This window comes from Hydra viridissima, unplaced genomic scaffold (genome assembly GCF_058129835.1).
Source record: "Hydra viridissima isolate aposymbiotic clone 2 unplaced genomic scaffold, HvirCarnegie_v1 scaffold_14, whole genome shotgun sequence".
NCBI classification, from domain to species: Eukaryota; Metazoa; Cnidaria; class Hydrozoa; order Anthoathecata; family Hydridae; genus Hydra; species Hydra viridissima.
Window position 1 is genome coordinate 1,893,881 of NW_028324313.1, and position 19,490 is coordinate 1,913,370.

Here is a 19,490-nt window from a genome sequence, read left to right on the forward strand (position 1 = left end):
GTTCATTTGAATAGGCAGCTATTATTACATCATCGACCCATACTAAGATCATTGCTATTTCATTGTTGCTTCTTTTAACAAAAACGCAAGCATCATCAATTGACTGAACAAATTGTATTTCCTTGAGAAATTCACTTAAAACATTCTGCCAATTTCTACCACTTTGTTTTAAACCATAAAGTAATTTATTTAATTTCCATACTAATTGTTTATTATTGTGGGTTTTTTCATAACCAGGAGGTTGGTTTACGTAAATTTCATGTTCTATAGGTGCATGTAGGTAAGCACTTTTGACATCCATTTGATGTAAAATGAGGTCATATTGAATAGAGATTTGCATTAAAATTCGGACTGATTCCATCCTAGCTGTAGGTGAAAAAGTTTCTAAATAATCAATCCCTTGAATTTGCTTGTAGCCGTTTGCAACATACCTGGCTTTATATATGATTTTATCATTGTTCCTTTTAATTGTATAGATCCATCTCCCACCAACTACTTTTTTATTTGCTGGGAGTTCAGTAACAATAAAGGTGTCATTATTTGTTAATGATTGGATTTCTTCATCCATTGCACTTTTCCATTTATCAGACTCATCAGTGTTGATAGCATTATTGTATGACGTTGGTATACTCATCAAGTAACAATAATCTATATAGTTAATCTCATCGTTACCATCATTATCAACTATATAATCTTCCAGATATTTTGGGGTTTGTCTTTGTCTTTGAGGGTAATGTGATGAAGGAATTTCTTGGGGTATATTTTGTTTATTATTATTAAGAGTGGAGGGCTTAGGTGTAGATTCTGTAGTTTTTGATTCAACATTTATAAAATCATTTGTATTATAGATATCTATTTGGTTAACAGGTTCAAATTTTACTGTAAATTTTACAAGTCTGTGTTTTAAAACTGAATTCGATTCTGGATAATAAACTAGGTATGATGGGCTGTCTTTTATCATAACCAACAAAATACCCATTAATACCTCGTGGTTGTAACATTTTGGTATTATGTACATATGGGTAACATACTGATCCAAATAAGTGTAATCTTGAAATGTTTGGCGTTAAACCAGTTAGTAATCCATATGGTGTGCTTTTAATTCGTTGCACGTAGCATCGGTTTCTTATATATGTTGCAGTGCTAAGTGCATAAGTCCATAAATGTTTTGAAAGCTTTGATTCAATAATCATGGCTCTTGCCATCTTAAATAGTGAACACCAATTACTTTCTGCGGTTCCATTTTGGTGTGGGGAATAAGGTGATGTAAATTCATGTTTGATGGTATGTTTTAGAGGTATGTTTTTAAATTCTTTTGATAAATATTCAGCTCTATTATCACTGCGAATACATTGTACATTACCAGATGGGGAAATATCATAATAAAAACTAAGTGTTTTAACCTTTTCATATGGAGCAATATCTGCAAGAAATTTTTCAGCAGCTTTCGCAGCATCACCTTTTTGTTGTAAAAAACATGTAAACAAACAACTTGAGCAATCATCAACAAAACTTATAACATACTTTAATTCACCTATAGCTACAGGTTCTATAGGTCCAGCTAAATCAGTATGTACAAGTTGGAATGGGTAAATTGCCCTTGTGTCAGGTTTCTGTTGCAAGTGTTAACATTTTTAGATAGAAAACAAGTTTCACAATCGAATTTAGCAATATTATTAATTTTCATTCCTTGAGCTACACCTTCTAATTTTATAATATCATTGTTATTACAATGTCCCATTATTTTGTGCCACATTTCTAAACTTTCAGTTCATATGATCGTTTATATTATTTGTATAAAAATTCATTTATTGAATTTTTATACAAATAATACAAACGACCATATTGTTGGATAGGAAACACAGTTCCCTCTTTAGATATAAGTTCAGCACTATATTTATGAAAGTTAACACTGGCACCTTTAGCTGTAGCCGCTTAAACAGAAAAAATGCACTGTGGGTAAGATGGTATGTATAAAGTGTTTTCAAGAGTAACAGTTACTAGTTCATCATTGTTTGTACGTAAAAGGGTTTTAACTTGTCCCTCTCATTTTAGCTATATTGTTTGTCTTGGTGCCATCCACTAACTCTATAAAATGTTCATCAGGTTTAATGTGTTCATCAATATAAGTGAAATGTTCATCAGTGTTTACAATATGGGTGGTTGCTCCACGGTCTACCAGAAATGTTTTGTTTTGCGTTTCCTTATATTGCTCTTCATTTATTTTAAATGCATACGTGTGTTTTTGCATATTACTAACAGCTTTAGCTTTATCCTTTATTTGTTTCCTGCAAGAACTATCTTTGTGGGTATTTGATCTACAATTATTACACCATAACTTTGGTTTAGTTTTTGTTTGACATTCAGAAGACTTATGACCAATAGTTCCACAAGTATAAAAACTTTCTTTATATCTCCCCACTAGTTTTGAATTTCATTATTTTGGTATCTGAATGTTCATTATGAGTTGTTCTTATGCTTTCTGTTTCTTCAAAACTTCGTAAAGCCTGTTTAAATTTTTGGAAATTATTACAAGTTTCAGATTGGGTAATTATAGCTACAAAAGCTCTATAATCATCAGGTATTCCTTTAAGTACCATAACAATAAGTAATGAATCACTTATATTTTCGCCAGCTGTATTTAAAGAAGTGGCTGATTTCTCAGCTCTATTAACATAATCTGTTACAGACTCGTTTTGATCTTTTTTAAACTTGTTAATTGATTGTGTAAGGTAGTATACAAGGTTATACAAGGTTTACTCGTACTAACATAATGGTCTTTTAGAATTCAAAAGGCTTCCCTACCTTTATCTTTAGCGTCTCTTATAATTAAAGCTATGGATCTTTCATCCAGAAATTGTATAAGTTCCGCAAACGCTATTTCATTTTTGTCTTCGTCAATTTCATCATTTTCAATTAGAGTGTCTATGAAATTTTTTAATTTCATATATCTAGGTACGTGGACTGATTTTTTAAAACTGAGCATATACTAAAATATATATTATTAGAAAGCCCTTCAATACAGTATTTTAAAGGTGAAAAAATTATTAAAAACGAACAATTTTAAAAAAAGTTATGACATTTTTAGTAGCAAATTTTCAATATATGGATTTATTGAAGAAATTGGTTCCAAAAAAATTTTTTTTTTCACTGAAATTGTTATAACTTTGTTAAATCTTATCCAAAAGCCTAAACCTTGGTATCAAAAGATAGATGTAAGAGTAGGCTACAAGTTCACATAACTCTATCGATAGAAGGGGTACATAGAGGGCCAGAGGGGGAACCGGAACACCATAGTAGCCTTAAAAAATACAAGTTTTTTACACGAAAGAGTGTTTTTCTGATAAAATATGTTATCTTCATACACAAAAAGTTAATCTAATTTGCTTCCATTCCATTTCCAAATATTAGTGGTCTTTTTTAGATTAAAGGGTGGACGTCTTTGTTATGTTTTAACACCCTCGTAATGAAATGTTACATTCTTAAACATATTTAAACCTAAAAAACAATATATTTTGTGTTAAAAAGTTTAAATTATATTTTCTTACTTTACATCATATACAAGTGGTGTATAAGTTGACATTAGGGGTGGGGCATGTGCCACGCTTAACGCCCGCCCCCCCCCCCCCCACTCATTCTTATCCAACCTAAAAAAAAATTTTTAAATATATGAATAAAGGTTTTAAATAGAGTTTATGGAAAAATAGAAATAAGTGTTCAAGATTATTTTGATATGTTAGTTAGGGAAGGGGCATGTGCCACGCCCAACGTCCCCCCTCCAATTCTTATTTAAGCTTGAAAATATTTTTAAATTGTGTTTATTTAAAAAGAGAGACATAACTTTACAAAACTTACCACATTACAAGATGCAAGTTGGAGTATCTACCCTAAAAATAAGCCAAAGATAAAATAAATTTAAAAAACTTTTAAAATACAAAATATAATAAATTTATGTCTTGGTTTTTAGTAAATGATATAATTTAAAATTCCAATAATGAAACTAAATAAATCATTTTTAACAATAGACACCACGTGAAGGTAAGCCAGAGCCGTCTATCAAAAATGTTTTGCAAGCTACACAACTTGCTTACCATATTTGCAAGCTAAAAAACTTGCAGTACTCTTTTTGCAAGCTATACAACTTGCTGTACCATATCTGCAAGTAATAGTTTTTAAACTTACTAGTTGTAGTGGATTAGTACTTAAAAGCATTACGTAAAATTTAACATAAAAAAATTAATTGTGAAAGTGATAGGCTGAATAAATAATATGAACAACATATTAATCAATGATAGCTTAAAAAATGTTAATGAGATTGGTCATTTCATTCTACTGCACTTTGAGGGATAACACAATACTAATGCATTAAATAGTGTATATATATAGAAACATAAATTGAATAATCATTCAGAAACATTTCTAAATCATAAATTTACCAGCAGAAGTTTGTGCATATGTAACTAAAGATAAAAAAAGTTTTTATAAAAATTTGCAATTTATAGGAAAGGTGTGTACATGTTTGCAAATAATAGTTTTTAAACTTACTAGTCGTAGTAGCCAATGATGATGTAACTAAATGTTATCAAAGTTTTAATTAAAAATAAATACTGTAATTGCCAAGATATGCATAAACATATTGAAAGGTAAAAATTTGTACACATACCACTTATAGCAGATGTAGAAGGAACTACCCAGTAAACACGCTTTAATTGGTCCAACTGACGGGCCGGTATTGGCTATAGTTGGCTAACTGTTGGCATTTCTTGCCAACCATTAACCGACTGTGTACCGCGTGTTTTTGAATCGTAAAAGTTTCCCGTAAGTTTTATAAATGTATTTTAATAATTAGTCGCATGGTCGCATTAGTCGCATGATTAGTTGCATGGTGCAAGTGAATATATATTCTAAGTGAATATATATTCTAAGTCAATATACATTCACTTAGTCCATGCGACTAACTATTAAAAATATTCAAATAGATTCATTCAATAATTAAAACTATTCAATAGAGTTAGTTAAGTTAGAAGCTTTTTATCATTTCTTTTCTTTCAAACGCTTTTTTTACCCTTTAATTAAACTTTTAAACTCAAACCCTCCTACACCTCTTAATATAACCGTTACGCTGGTAAGTACAAATATTTTACATTTATCCATTAGTTACACATTCAGATATAATTTTTGACATTGGTTGAGTTTTTAATTTATTTTTATGATGACACCATTATTGTATTTGTATTAGACATTTTAGCTCTGTTTTAACTATTATTAAAAGATAAAATACAGCTAAAATGTATATGCGCGTGTATAGTAGTATGTTTACGTGTGTATTTATGTATGTATATGTATGTATATGTATGTATATTTAAGTATATGTATGTATATGTATGTATATGTATGTATATGTATGTATATGTATGTATATGTATGTATATGTATGTATATGTATGTATATGTATGTATATGTATGTATATGTATGTATATGTATGTATATGTATGTATATGTATGTATATGTATGTATATGTATGTATATGTATGTATATGTATGTATATGTATGTATATGTATGTATATGTATGTATATGTATGTATATGTATGTATATGCATGTATATGTATGTATATGTATGTAAATGTATGTATATGTATGTATATGTATGTATATGTATGTATATGTATGTATATGTATGTATATGTATGTATATGTATGTATATGTATGTATATGAATGTATATGTGTGTATGTATGTATGTATGTATGTATGTATGTATGTATGTATGTATGTATGTATGTATGTATGTATGTATGTATGTATGTATGTATGTATGTATGTATGTATGTATGTATGTATGTATGTATGTATGTATGTATGTATGTATGTATTAGTGTCCGGACTTAGTCTAATAAAATTCCGGTTTACGAGAAATTTCGAGAAATTTTCGATAAAAACTGAAAAATTCAGAAATGATAAATTATTATTTCTCTTTTCCGAGTTTTTTCGTAACGTCGGAATGAATAAAATATTTATAAATTTCTGTTCGAGTATTTTCGAAAAAAATTCGAAAATAAACATTCGAAAATGGAAAGTAATTAAAAAGAATTTTAAAAATATATAAAAATTGCTCCGTTTATGAAGAAAGGAAAAAGAATATTTTTTTAATTTTATTATTTACTTTTTTATTTTATTATTGTCATTTATTGAGAAAACTCTATATTTTTCGTGACTAAATGTTTGTGTGTAAGTGGATGACACGTTTTTGTTTGTGAGTATTATTGAAAATTTTTTGTTTGTTTATTTATTGTTATTTTTTAATGAAATATTTATACTACTTTTATTTATATGATTACTGATATCAAGATTATTATATTTATTAAAACATTGTTACTTTTTTTTTGCAGTAATTGTTTAAGTTACATGGAAGGCTGTTACGTTTTGTCAGTACATAACTGTTTGTAACTTTCTTGTCTGTGCAATATATTCAATTGTTGTTTTAAAGTTGATATTGATTTACTATTCTTATAAATTATCATCATTATTATTATCATTGTTATTTGTATTATCAATGCTATTTCATGGTATTTACTTAAGATTAGTTTTTAACTATTTGTAAATGACCTCGATCGTAAGATCTTTTATCAAAAAAAATTATATATATTGATATTGATAGTAATTTCTAGTAATTTCTAGTAATTTTTAATTTTGATTTAACTTTATTAAAATTAAAATATTTCTAAGTTTGTTGAATATAAAGGATTTGGTGTTCTAAACTTCTAAAGAGAAATAAAACATCAGAACAAGGTTCATAACAGAAAAAAAGAAGAGTGTCCATTAGACCAAAGGATTTGTTCCAAACTCAGTCAAAAGCCAGAGAGGGTCAAAGCTCAAATGCGGAGTTCCTCTAAGTGATATAAAAGATTAAAAAAGTGATAAAAAAGTTGAATTTAAAAAATCCACTGATTAATTATTACAATAAATAAAGTTTGTTTTATCATAAAACATTTCTTTTATTTCTGTAAAAAACTGTGGAATTAAAAACTAACAATTAGAACTGTTAATTTATGCCTTAGACTTTTTATATCCTATAAGCTAATTACTTCAAAAATGTTGTGGATTAAAGTAAAAAAAATTCGACAAAAAATGTTAAACTTACAATTTTTTGACAAAGTATGATTGCCGAAACATTACAAACATTCTCGAAAAATTCGATAAATTTCCGACTTTCGAGAAAGATTTTTTTTCTCGAAACAGATTTTTACCGTAATTCGGAATAAAATTTTTATTCCATTCCGTTCCGAACTAGTTTTTATCGAATCGAGAGTCCGGACACTAGTATGTATGTATGTATGTATGTATGTATGTATGTATGTATGTATGTATGTATGTATGTATGTATGTATGTATGTATGTATGTATGTATGTATGTATGTATGTATGTATGTATGTATGTATGTATGTATGTATGTATGTATGTATGTATGTATGTATGTATGTATGTATGTATGTATGTATGTATGTATGTATGTATGTATGTATGTATGTATGTATGTATGTATGTATGTATGTATGTATATATGTATGTATGTATGTATGTATGTATGTATGTATGTATGTATGTATGTATGTATGTATGTATGTATCTATGTATGTATCTATGTATGTATGAATGTATGTATGAATAAAATTTTCGTCGACAAACTCCATTCTTTCTCTTAACTTTTTTGCCGCCCGTTACATGCACCAAATGTCATTGGTTTCTATTAATATATTTCTACTAAAATACTTATTTTCTTAAATCACATTTAAACAACTAAAATCTAAAGCTGAGCAAACTTGTGTTAGAAGAACAATAAGAACACATCTTATAAAAGAAAAATTAGAAATACCAATTATACTATCTAACAGTTGCATTATGACATTACTGAAATTTAGTGTTTGTAGAAAGTTTATTTCAAAATACTAACTATACAAGGTGTATAACATATTCCATAACATATGAAAGAAAACAAGCTGGTTGTACATACCTTGCCTCATAAATGTTACATATTTTATGCTTAACCATAACTCATATTTTCATATTTCGAAATCTAATAGCTAAAAACAATAACATTAACATCTCCTACAGGTTATTAGCTAATATAATCCAGTCATCTTTTCTATTTTAAATATTGGCTGCAATCTGTAATCTTGTCATCTTTTCTATTTTAAATAACGGCTGCAAAAAATGTATGCACAATCAATGTATGAACCAATCGTAGTTTTTAAGAACATTATTGAAAATTATTTAAAGTTTTATAAATAAACAAGTCTGAAAAAAGAAAATAGAAAAAATATTATTTTTGTTTTACCGCCTTAAAATTAGAATTAAGCTTAGAATTCTCCACTTTTAAATTCAAAAACAAGCGGGTGTCACGGAAGTATTAATTCCTCAGTTTTTGAAAAACAAAATGGATTTTAATTACAGAGGTGGAATGAATTACGTATTAAATCGCGACTCACTGCTGTGTTGTTAACTTTTGTATTGTTAATCGAAACTCACAGTTGATTATAATTTTTAATCACATAATCACTATTAAAGAAGATATTCGTCATCTCAAATTAGAAACAAAAGATTAAATATAGATTTCTAACAATATAAAAACCATGTTTAGACTTTTCTAAGAGTTTAATGTTTGTTTTAACTATTCAACTATTAATGTCAAGGTTGGTAACGGGTGGCAAAAAATTTAAGTGACAGAATTTAAAATTTAGGTTCTCAAAAACTAAGAAAAGAAAAAACAAATAGTTATTTGCGCTTAGTAAAATATTTATTCATTTAAAAGTTTTTGATTTTTTAAATTATGAAAAGCACCATGATCTGCTGTAGTTCTTTAACTCACAATAACAGTTCTCAAGAAAAGCTTTGAGTAAGATAATCCGCAGATTATATCTATGAGTAAAAAAAGCAAAACGAATAATGCAAAGTATAATTTATGTAAAAACTGTTAGAGTTATATCCAGGAACATGATTACACTAACTTGAAGAAATTTATTAAGCAACAGCATTTCTATATCGTGTTTCTTCTTCAAAAGTGCGATCCTCCTGCGAAACAAAAAAATATATTTGGTTGCAATAGCTCCATGGAACTTATGGATGAGGTTGTTGTTGTACAAGCAAGAATAATGCAGAAGAGATAGCGACACTTTCAAAATATTGTTGACATTTCATTGTATGATATTTTTTATTTACCACATCTCATGGACCTGGTTCAATATCAATGCCAAGTGAATCTAATAGCAAAACTTGCTTAGAACTGATGTATTGATGATAGGATGTATTTTAACTAAAATGCTCTCAAACAAGAAAAAAAAGCTCGCGAAGCAAGCGAAACTAGCATCAAAACTATTATTAGAGTGATCGAGACCAGAATGAAGCTCAGACAAAAAGCTTTAATCTATTTTCAATGAAACTAACACTCACTTTGAGTCTAACTTCAAAGTAAAAACTAACCGAGAATTTTTATCGTAAAAAAAAACGATTTTAGTACTAAATCGTTAAACGAAGTAGTAAACCAGATTGTTCTTCAAAAATGGAAATAGCGATATGTTAATGCAGTAGAACACTTTGTTCGCAACTTTGTGAAAGATAGCGTATTGCTGATTGAAAAATGTTGCTGATTGAAAAACTGTTCAACAGATTATTTATAGTTTGAAAAAGAAATTAAAAAAAGAAAGTGTTATTTGCAACTTTAAACAAAAGATGTGGTGTAAGATCTTTTGAAGAAGAGAGGGGGGGGGGGGCTTAAATATCAGTAATGTGGAGTAGGGTACAGCGAGAATTTTTTTTTCTTCTAAAAGCTTAAGAAAAGGTGTATTCTTATGTAAAATCAAATTTTAAATAGGGTTTCCTTAAAAAAATCTTTGATCGGAAAAAGTTTTGATACCCAAATTTTCACTTTTAGAAATTGCAAAATTTAGTAAAATCTTATTTGTCACATTTGTCCATTATTATGTTTTACATGTCCTTCTTTTTCATTGCGATGAAATATTAAATGCAAATAATGTTTCTAGACCAATTGCAAGTTTTTTTGATACTTGTTTCAAAGTCATTATCTTGCATGAATCCTACCAGCAATGCAGATTCTGGACATTTCAGGGGAGAGGGTCTTCAATTTTCAATGAGGTTTCAATGATTAACAAATTTGCTTATAACAGTTGTTTTTTTTGTTTCATTAGAAACAAAGGTGGTGCCAGTGATGCGGTTTCCCCAAAAAACAGGAGGTCTATCCCATCTTACTCAAATAATATTTTGATAACTATAACACTATTAAAAAAACAATAAATAAAACAACATATCTTTCAAATCTATTGACATTGAAAATTTATTAAAATTTCTTTCTTTGTTTTAAAAACAGGTAGCAACTCTCTATGTTGAGCTCTAGCTCTTATATATCCATCTCTTGCATCTGGTCCAACTACTGACATGGATGCTACTGTCACTTGTTTTACAGCACGCTCGGTACTTTGAGTATGAATTTTAACAGAAGGAGTTATTAGAGGTGTCAATCTTAGCAATACCAACTTATCTTTAGTGAGCGAACAAGTAAAAACAGGTTCTTGTACTACACCATTTTCCCATTTGACTAGCTCTTGAAGAGTAATTGCTTCAAAGTTCAGTTTAGGTATTTTTCTTGGTCTGATTCGCATGTCTCCAAGGATTTTATTACCCCTTTGTTCCAAAATTCGGTCAACTGCAAAGTTGCGGTCTTCTGCATTATTACTAGATAATAAAGAGATTAATAAACTTTCATGGTTCGCATACCAAGCGCCTAACTGGATGTAGGGAGTCACAATTTCTCTTACTATAACAGGTTGATTTCTAAGAATTCTCAATTGAGACAGAATGTGATTGGAAGCATCTTCAAGTCTGTCTTTAACTTTAATGTCAAAAAAAAGTTTAAAGTAAAATTGTAAACAAAATAATACAAGTAACTCAAGAATTTTCAAATTCTGATCAGTTAAGTCATGTTTCCTTGTCCACATAAAGACTATTCTCATGCCAGTAGTGAGCCATCTGGCATGACTTAAGGGGCCACATTGAATTTCTCTAAGATTAGGTGGCAATACACCGATCTTAACTGCTTTACATAACTTGTAGGTTTGTTTTTGATCTGTTGACATATTTTTTAGTATTGTTTCTGGAATGTCAACAAAGCTCTCTCCCTCTGGAAGAGCTTTAAATTGAGGATTGTACTCCATTTTATTAACATCAGCAAGACATTTTCCCACAGGACCTACAAAGCCAGTACTACATGATGTTAGTCCATCAATTCCTTCTATTAGGTGACGCAAAAATAACTCATTTGAATGAAGCATGCATATGGCCCAGTGGCATTTGTGACCTAACATCTTTTCAAGATGTGTTATAGCACCACCTTTCCAGCCAGTGTTAATTGAAGTACTATCAGCTCCAAGTACTAAACATGATTCAGTAAGATTATATTGTTGCAGCAAATTATAAACACCTTCAGCAATCTTTTTAGCTGGCTTATCTGAATGAGTATGTGCATTTGGAGTAAAATGACCAAGATATCGACCACCAGGTTCTATAGTCACAGTAATGTGTTGCTCTTTGATAATAATAGGATGTAGTTGTCCATTTGAATCATTTATCATCGCTCTTGTTGAATCTTTTCTTCCATCAAAGTAAATGCCAATATTATCTGCTTTTGGAAGATTAAAATTGTCATTATTCTTTGCTGTTACAATGATTTTTTTTCTTGCTCTCGTCAACTTAGAAGGATCACAAGCAAGGTAAGAGTATTCAGGGGTGAGAAATCCTGCTTTAATTAAATCTTGCAGATAACTTGTAGCAATTGCTGCAGTTGCGGCAGGTGAAATCCCAAACCTATGAAATAAAACTAGTTTATATTTATTTTTATTAATTCAGCATCCGAACTTTTGCTGCTCAACAAAATAATAATCTATATGATTACCTTATACTAGCCATTGCTGTGTTTTTTATTGACATAGTGTTTTTTCTTGACTTCTTTTCTAAAAATCGTGTTACAAGGAAAGCATAGACACCTAATTTATCCTTTAGAAGCCTTTCAACCAACAATTTAATTTCATTGTCTTGTTTTAAAGTAAAGTTACCATTAACTGGATTATAGTTGTCATTGAGAGAAATATCAGGAGAAATATTTTTTTGATATTTTTCATATAATTCTATATCTTGTTTTTCTGTGACCTAAAACCAAACTTTTACAAATATTATTTTTGTTTTATATATGTGTGTGTATGTGTGTGTGTGTGTGTGTGTGTGTGTGTGTGTGTGTGTGTGTGTGTGTGTGTGTGTGTGTGTGTGTGTGTGTGTGTGTGTGTGTGTGTGTGTGTGTGTATAATTTGCTATATAAACAAAGAAAATATTTCCTTTTATGAAATTATATTTACCTCAAAGGATGCTTGATCATCTTGTAGTTTTTTCATTCTTTTCTCATAAGCTTTTTCGTCACTGATTTTTCTCTTATATTTTTTTCTAAGTTTCATTGTCTCAATCTTATCAGCATGTCCCATTTGCATGTCAGACTTTTCACCTGTCTTATTTCTTTGACTGTATAACCACCTGAGCTCCATAGTTGGAATTTTTTTAGAAAAAATACAGGTGCAATTTATATGTGCTTTACTTTTACAATTTTTGGGGGAAGAACACCCAGACATATCATGTTCACACAGAAGAATCTTATGAGGACATGTTATGAGGTCCATTAGCTTATCTAACTTCAATATAAGTTCTTCTTTTACTTTTGCCTTAGTTCTTCCCCATGCAACGTTTTCTACTTTCTTCCAAAGGGTTTTAATTCTATAATAAAGTGATTTCTCACCAATAATAACTGGCTGTTGAAACTTAACATTTGCTTTTCTCCATTGAGCAAGAACAAATGGAATCAGATCGCTAGCAAGATCTTTGTTAGAATATTTATTATGGTGTAGATTGCATGTCATGCTTTTTTGTTCTTTTAGTAAAATCCCTTTTTGAATAACTGCTCTGTTTGTAGGCAGCTCGCTAGGAATAAAATCTTTTCCAGGTCCAATAAAATCTGAAATTGCAGTGGTGGATGATCTAGTCTTAACTTTCGACATTTATAAATATCTCGATTAAATAGCTAATAATGAATAAAATAGTAACAAACTTCGATCTTGTATAAAGCTTTTATACAGCGGAGAGCCAAGTAAAAATATCTTTTAAAATTAATTCGGCGCTGCGCTTATTAGGAGAGTTTATTACATAAAAACGGATTTTGTTTTTTTCATTTTAATAATCTGTAGATATGAAAATTTGGGTATCAAGACGTTTTCTGATCAAAAAGTGGTCCATAACAGACCTACCTTGAAATTTAATTTTACATAGGAATACACCTTTTCTTAAGCTTGAATTTTATTTTTTTCAAAAACATATAAATCTCACTGTACCCTAATGTGGAGTTTAACAAGGAAGAATGCGAATGGGAATTTAAAAAGCTTTGGAATGATGCCATCGAACAAATGCTAAACCAGCAAAATAAAAAGATTGTTCCCGCTGATCATAATGAGGCATTCAAGTTTAAACTTTATAATGGTTATGGGCAATCTGCAAAGTTTTACAGTACTATTAGAAGACATTGTGGTAGAATCTATAGAGAAAACCAATATTTTTATCTAATTGTAGAGTTATATAAGATAAAATAATGTCGCTCACAAAATCCAATGAAAGAGATCTAAGATGTGAAGTTGAGAATGTGATTTCATCAGCTATTCATCGTATACAAACTACTTTGTTTACAAGTGTGTATATTTTCGTATACAAACTTATTGTCAAGAGATTGGCTAAAAATCTTTGCAAGATTTAAATTTTAAAAGATGATCTTTTTGCGTAGTGAAAATTGATGGTAGGAAGCTTAACCGAACGATAGACTTTTTTAAAGCAAAATCAAAGATAAAGGAACACAAAAGGTTAATATTTTGGTTTCCTCACTTTATACTGTTTTTTTTTGTATGTGTGTTTTTTTAATATCTTCATTTTTTTTGTTATCTTACTACTACAAACTATTACTATTTTTATAATATTTATTTAGTTTGTGTTACATATATATCATATTTAGATTAAACTAAATTTTTTATGTTTACTTTTTGAAATGATATATTTAGAATCTCTTCCAAAGATGGCGCTTTTCGGTGAGCAAATTTTACTTTTATTTTATTACCCGCTAATTACATGCTAAAAAAACTTAACTTCTTGGTCAAACAAGATTTTTATAAAAGTTAGAATTACTTCTGAATCCAAAGTATCATTAAAACTATCGTGAGTTAGGTATAAGATTTGATATAAGGTTAGATATAGGAATTCTTGATTCTATTTTTGTGCGTTTCTTCTGTAGATTAACTGTAGATTAATTGTTTCAAATAAAAGAATATAGAGAAAAATCATTCCAACTTAATTTAAGTTATTTAGGGTTTTAATAATTTCAATTAAATATGCTGTTAAAGATGGCTTTGTAACATTTTTATGTAGAGACAAATGAGACGAGAATCAAATCAGGCATTTGAAATGACTATTGGCTACTTGTTTACATTAATAGTTAAAAGGAAAGATTAGAAAGATGTTTTACCGAAAAATCTTTTTGGGAAAATATCATATAGAACGGGTTTATATGCTTGACAGAATATAAATAATATAAATTTAACGAAGTTTAATTCTAAATTTTTTAAGTAAAAATTAAGACGTTTTGTCTTCGAAGTCTTTTGTTATAGTTAAAATCCAAAAAAATAACAACAGATTATGTAAAAGAGAAGAAAGAGAAGCAAGCGCATTTGTTTAACCAAATACCACAAAATGATTTTAGGAGAAAAATAACAACTTTTATTGATTTTAAACCGTGTTAGTTGTCTAACAAGTCTGTTTTGGAATTGCCAGAGAGACCATAACATCATGGCACACAATTCAAAGGCTGATTTTTAAGATACTGAGACCGAAGACTTAGGTAAATAGTGATATGCAATTAATTTGTGAGAATGATTTGGGAACGATAGGCTTACATGCTTATATGCTTCATCAATAACATTGACTTCTCATTTGTCTACTCTGATGAAACATTACACTTTTCAGCTTTAACAGAGTAGATACAATGACAGTGTAAATTTAAATAACCAATACTTATCAAAATCAGGATCATCTTAAAGAGATAGCACTATGCTTAAAACACCTTTTTTTTTGTCAATAAGTGTAATGATAAACATTCACACATACATTTCCTTGGTCAAGGACATTTTGATTCCCTTGGGCATATTAGCAAGACTTTGTGCCAGCCTACAAAGCAAATAAACCATTCAGTTTTTGAAAGAAGAAATATATGGTACCCCTTTTCACTTGGCTACCGTCTCTGGGATATCCCTGATTGTTTTCAAGCTTAGGAGGTGATGTTCAAAAATTACTTTAGTAACGGTGAAGCCTTATTTGATTTTAGATTCACCTTCAGGTTAAAAAGTTTTTTATGTTCTTATCGCGTCAATTTTGACACTTTTGCTCTGTATAAAACTTACAAGTATAATTGAAGTGAACCGTAAGTTCAAGAGAGATTAAAAATGTCGAGCTTAGAGTTTGCACAACATGAAAGAGACTCTAAGAAAATATATTTTTTTAAACCTTTTAAAGATAAATTGAATCTTGAAAAAAGGTGGGCAAAACAATTTTCCTTATCATGATTCGAAAACCAAAGTTTAGAGTTAGATGTGAACAACTTCAAAAATATTTAAGCTTAAGTGACGAAAAGTAAGAAAGTGCATGCTTGGAGCATTACAAAAAATTAGAAAGACTTTTTTTGTGAGTTTAAACATTACACAGTGGGCCGGGTGGTTGACAAATGTAAAAAATTAGCATTCTCAAAAATAACATTATTATATACCATTTTATAGCTGAAACAACCAGCTTTTAAGAAATGCATATATTTTTGTATAATTATTATGCCCCTTGCGTTTTAAGCTATAGATAAAAAAGTTTTTTTTCAAATTTTTTTTTTTTCAAAAAATTTTTTCAAACTTAATAATATTTTTGTGTTTCGAATAAGCATAAAATAGTTAATAACTTTATAACCACTCTTTTTATTGCATTTTTTAATAAAATAAAGTATGACTTTTCAAATGAGCTATTGCATCACTGTTTTGCACGTAACTGATGTCAAATAATTTAATTTTCATTGTAGTTCAAGTACTTTTTTTAGTTAAAGTTCCAATTATAAAATGAAATACTTTTGCGGTCCGACGTAGTCCAGTAGTTTGAGACATGAAATACATGGTCCAATATGTACATCATCAATAAAAATTTGATTTATCATCAGAAGATGTCCCCATGGTCTCTATTAATGATTTTTACAAGTTAAATGATGGATCAGATTTTATGGGGCGAAAAGATTATATGCATTCATATGCTTCTTTTTTTCATATGAAGTCAATTTGTATATTTCAATTTTTTTTTATTATCCATTTAACACGACGATGCTGCAGAATAAAAAATTGATTTGATGGACAAAAAAAAAATCAAATTTGGAATCAGCTTACTAAATTTAGTAAAGAACAACCATAAAATCTGATAAAAGATTGATAAAGGAGTTAAAGTAATTACTTTAATATACTGAAATTATATTACATGTAAAGTATTTAAAGATACAATAATTCAAGTCCTAAAATTCAACAAGTCCTAAAATTGAAGTATTATTTTAGATTGCCAAAAAAAGTGTATTACTTTATAAAACTTTAAATACATAGTAGATAGACTGAGTCTCATATTTGCTACTTGCTAAAAAACATTTTTGCATGAAAAAGTGGCATTGCTCAAAAGAATAAAGATAATGATTTAAATTACCTGAAGTTGATAACAAAAAATCTTTTTTACAGGTTGCCATAAAGATTTATAATTTCCATAGTAAAAACAGTACGAAAGACTTATTCTAATTCTTTTTAAAAGGCAATGCCATCTGTTCCGAGGGAAAAAAATTTCATTTCGAGCGTCGTAGTAGTTTCGAAGTAATTTTCTAAGTTTCCATGTCTTTTGTCACATAATCCTTAAATTGATTAAAAAATTTAACGATACCAAATAGTAAAATAAAGTTAAAATTTTATCAAGTTGAAAATTTAGATTCTATTTATTTTATAAAATTTAGAAATTGGTTAATATTTCTGTAGGGCTTTTGAACTGTGTTTTGTTAATTTTGATTTTTTATTTAAAAAAGTAAATCTTTAGTTCTTTTTGCTTAAGCTTAATTAGATACAAACAAACATTTTTGTCTTTTTTGTGTTGTTAATGAGTTTGCGTTCAGTTTTCTTCTATCATAATATGTTATATTCTTTAATAAGAAAAATAGTACTAAAATTAGTCTCTCGTTTTAAATTAAACTACCTTTTGAATTTCCTTCAGAAAGTATGAAACAAAGAGGTGACTTTTCACCAATTCCATACATATCATAAATCTGTTCAAATTTTTTTGATTTTGGGCAATGCTTAAATACCAAGGTTGTTCATAGTTTTTAAATTTTTGATTAGTAGAAAATTTTTAGCATTTGTATTGTTTAAATTCATTTAAACAATACAAATGCTAAAACTTGACATAGAATCGTCTTCTTTTTTTTTTCATTCTTTAAATGAGTTTTTACTTTTTTGTTTTTTTGTAAATATATTTGTTTTACTTGTTAATTAAACAAAAAAATATTATTGCTATTAAATAATTGACAAAACTTACTTTTATTATTATGTTACAACTTACCTATAATTAAAACTTATTGCTATGCATAAATTAAAAGTTTTATTAAAACCAGAATAGAAATGGATAAATTTTTTTTTTCCTAAATTTGAAAATTTTCAGATAAAAACGAGGATCAAGAGTTTTTCATGGAATGCTTCCACGAAACACAAACTACCATCTCCGATAAAATGAAGAGAGCGATGAAACAGCGAGAGTGGTTGCTTCTTATACCGAATGAAAGCGGAACATGAAAATAATTTTAAAAAAGTATTTCTTCAACAAATTTTTTGCTAAAAAAATGAAGTTGAAGTATTTGTGTGTTGAGAAAGTTCGTTTAACCTCCGATGAAAAGGACATAACCAAAGAGTGATCGACAAACGTTTCTTGGGTTATCTTTAAATTCCCAATGAAGTTCAAAGGCTGGACACCAAGCAATAAGTTTAAACACTTGTGGATATATATAGATAATAACGTCACAGATACGGACTCCGAATGCTTTTATCCATGGATTGAGCAGTGAAAAAAAGTGCGGCTTAACATTAACAGCAAAATTGCTTTCATCAAATATATTTATAAATGAATTAAAAATGAATTAAATATTGTACAAATATTAGGAAGTTGAAGGTCCGCTACTCTGATGAATGATTTAACAGCATCAAAAGCTTTAAATCATTTGTGAATAAAACATCTCATCAAGCTCATAAATGATTTAAGATAATGTCCAAGCTAATCTGATAAGTAAATTGAATTTGAAAGATTTGTTCAAACTTTAGTTGTTGTTTGATATTGTAAATTATGTCTTAACCCCTTAACTGTGTCAGACGGATATATCCGCCTTTCAAGGGTGTAGCTCTTCGTGTATCTGACGGATATATCCGTTTATTGGAACTGTAGGCTTATATGTGTCTGACGGATATTTCCGCATTTTGGAACTGTTGCACCATGTGTGACTGACGGATATTTCCGTTTTTGACATGAGTTAATGAACAGATCAGATATCACTGTTCACCAAATTGACCCCCAGGTTGAAACTCTCCCCACTCCTGATTTTTTTACATTTAATCAATCATATGCATTAGTAAACACAATGTATGTTGTCAGAAAAATATGAAGTGTTAAATATGTATACTTCCAAAATTAAAACGCATAATTTTTGGCTTTTTTTCTTCCAAAGTTTTAATAAAGTCAGCCATTGTGGAAGTCAAAATAACCCATTAATACTTCTTTATTTCATTTACAAAAAAACCATAATATACATACATTTGTATCACAAATGATGTTTAAGTTAATTCTTGTTTAAATTAAAATTTACCGCTGCAGATTTTAACTTTTCTCCATAACTTTTTTGTCCTATGTTTCTTTTATAGTTCATCCAAGTTTTTTTAAATTTGTGATAAACTAGTTCACCACATTGTTCTGCATAGCTAACTAAGCTAATATTATTGCAATCTACAAATGTGAGAATGTGACACACTAAAAAATGTATTTTCCATGAAACTGTCAAGTCATAGTTAAATACATCTTTTGTATATAGTTGAAGACTAGAAAATGAACTTTTGAAATCTTCAATTTTAACAGAAACATCTGTACCCATTTCCAAACCAAACACAGCTGATTTCACTAATGAAAACTTACGCAAGCAATTCATTATTGGTAAAACATTGATTGCTGCAGTTAAGGTAACATCCCTCTCCGAAATATCTAACAGGGGCATAAATCAATTATCATCCACAACTCCCATCA

The 19,490-nt window shown here is 28.9% G+C and overlaps 2 long non-coding RNA genes and 1 pseudogene across 3 annotated transcripts; 1 reads left to right on the forward strand and 2 right to left on the reverse strand.

Moving 5' to 3' along the window:
* Positions 1–3,365: 3,365 nt before the first annotated feature.
* Positions 3,366–4,805, reverse strand: LOC149878754 (uncharacterized). Its single transcript, XR_016446982.1, has 3 exons — positions 4,664–4,805; positions 4,546–4,572; positions 3,366–3,887 (listed from the first exon to the last, which is right to left on the reverse strand). It is a non-coding gene; the product is annotated as an uncharacterized LOC149878754 (long non-coding RNA).
* Positions 4,806–5,029: 224 nt separating this feature from the next.
* LOC149878755 (uncharacterized) lies at positions 5,030–18,357 on the forward strand. Its single transcript, XR_016446859.1, has 4 exons — positions 5,030–5,125; positions 13,891–13,966; positions 14,162–14,188; positions 17,868–18,357. It is a non-coding gene; the product is annotated as an uncharacterized LOC149878755 (long non-coding RNA).
* Positions 10,959–13,448, reverse strand: LOC149878756 (uncharacterized; annotated as a pseudogene). The gene is made up of 3 exons (XR_016446858.1): positions 12,428–13,448; positions 11,971–12,224; positions 10,959–11,882 (listed from the first exon to the last, which is right to left on the reverse strand). The product of XR_016446858.1 is annotated as an uncharacterized LOC149878756 (transcript).
* Positions 18,358–19,490: the final 1,133 nt, after the last annotated feature.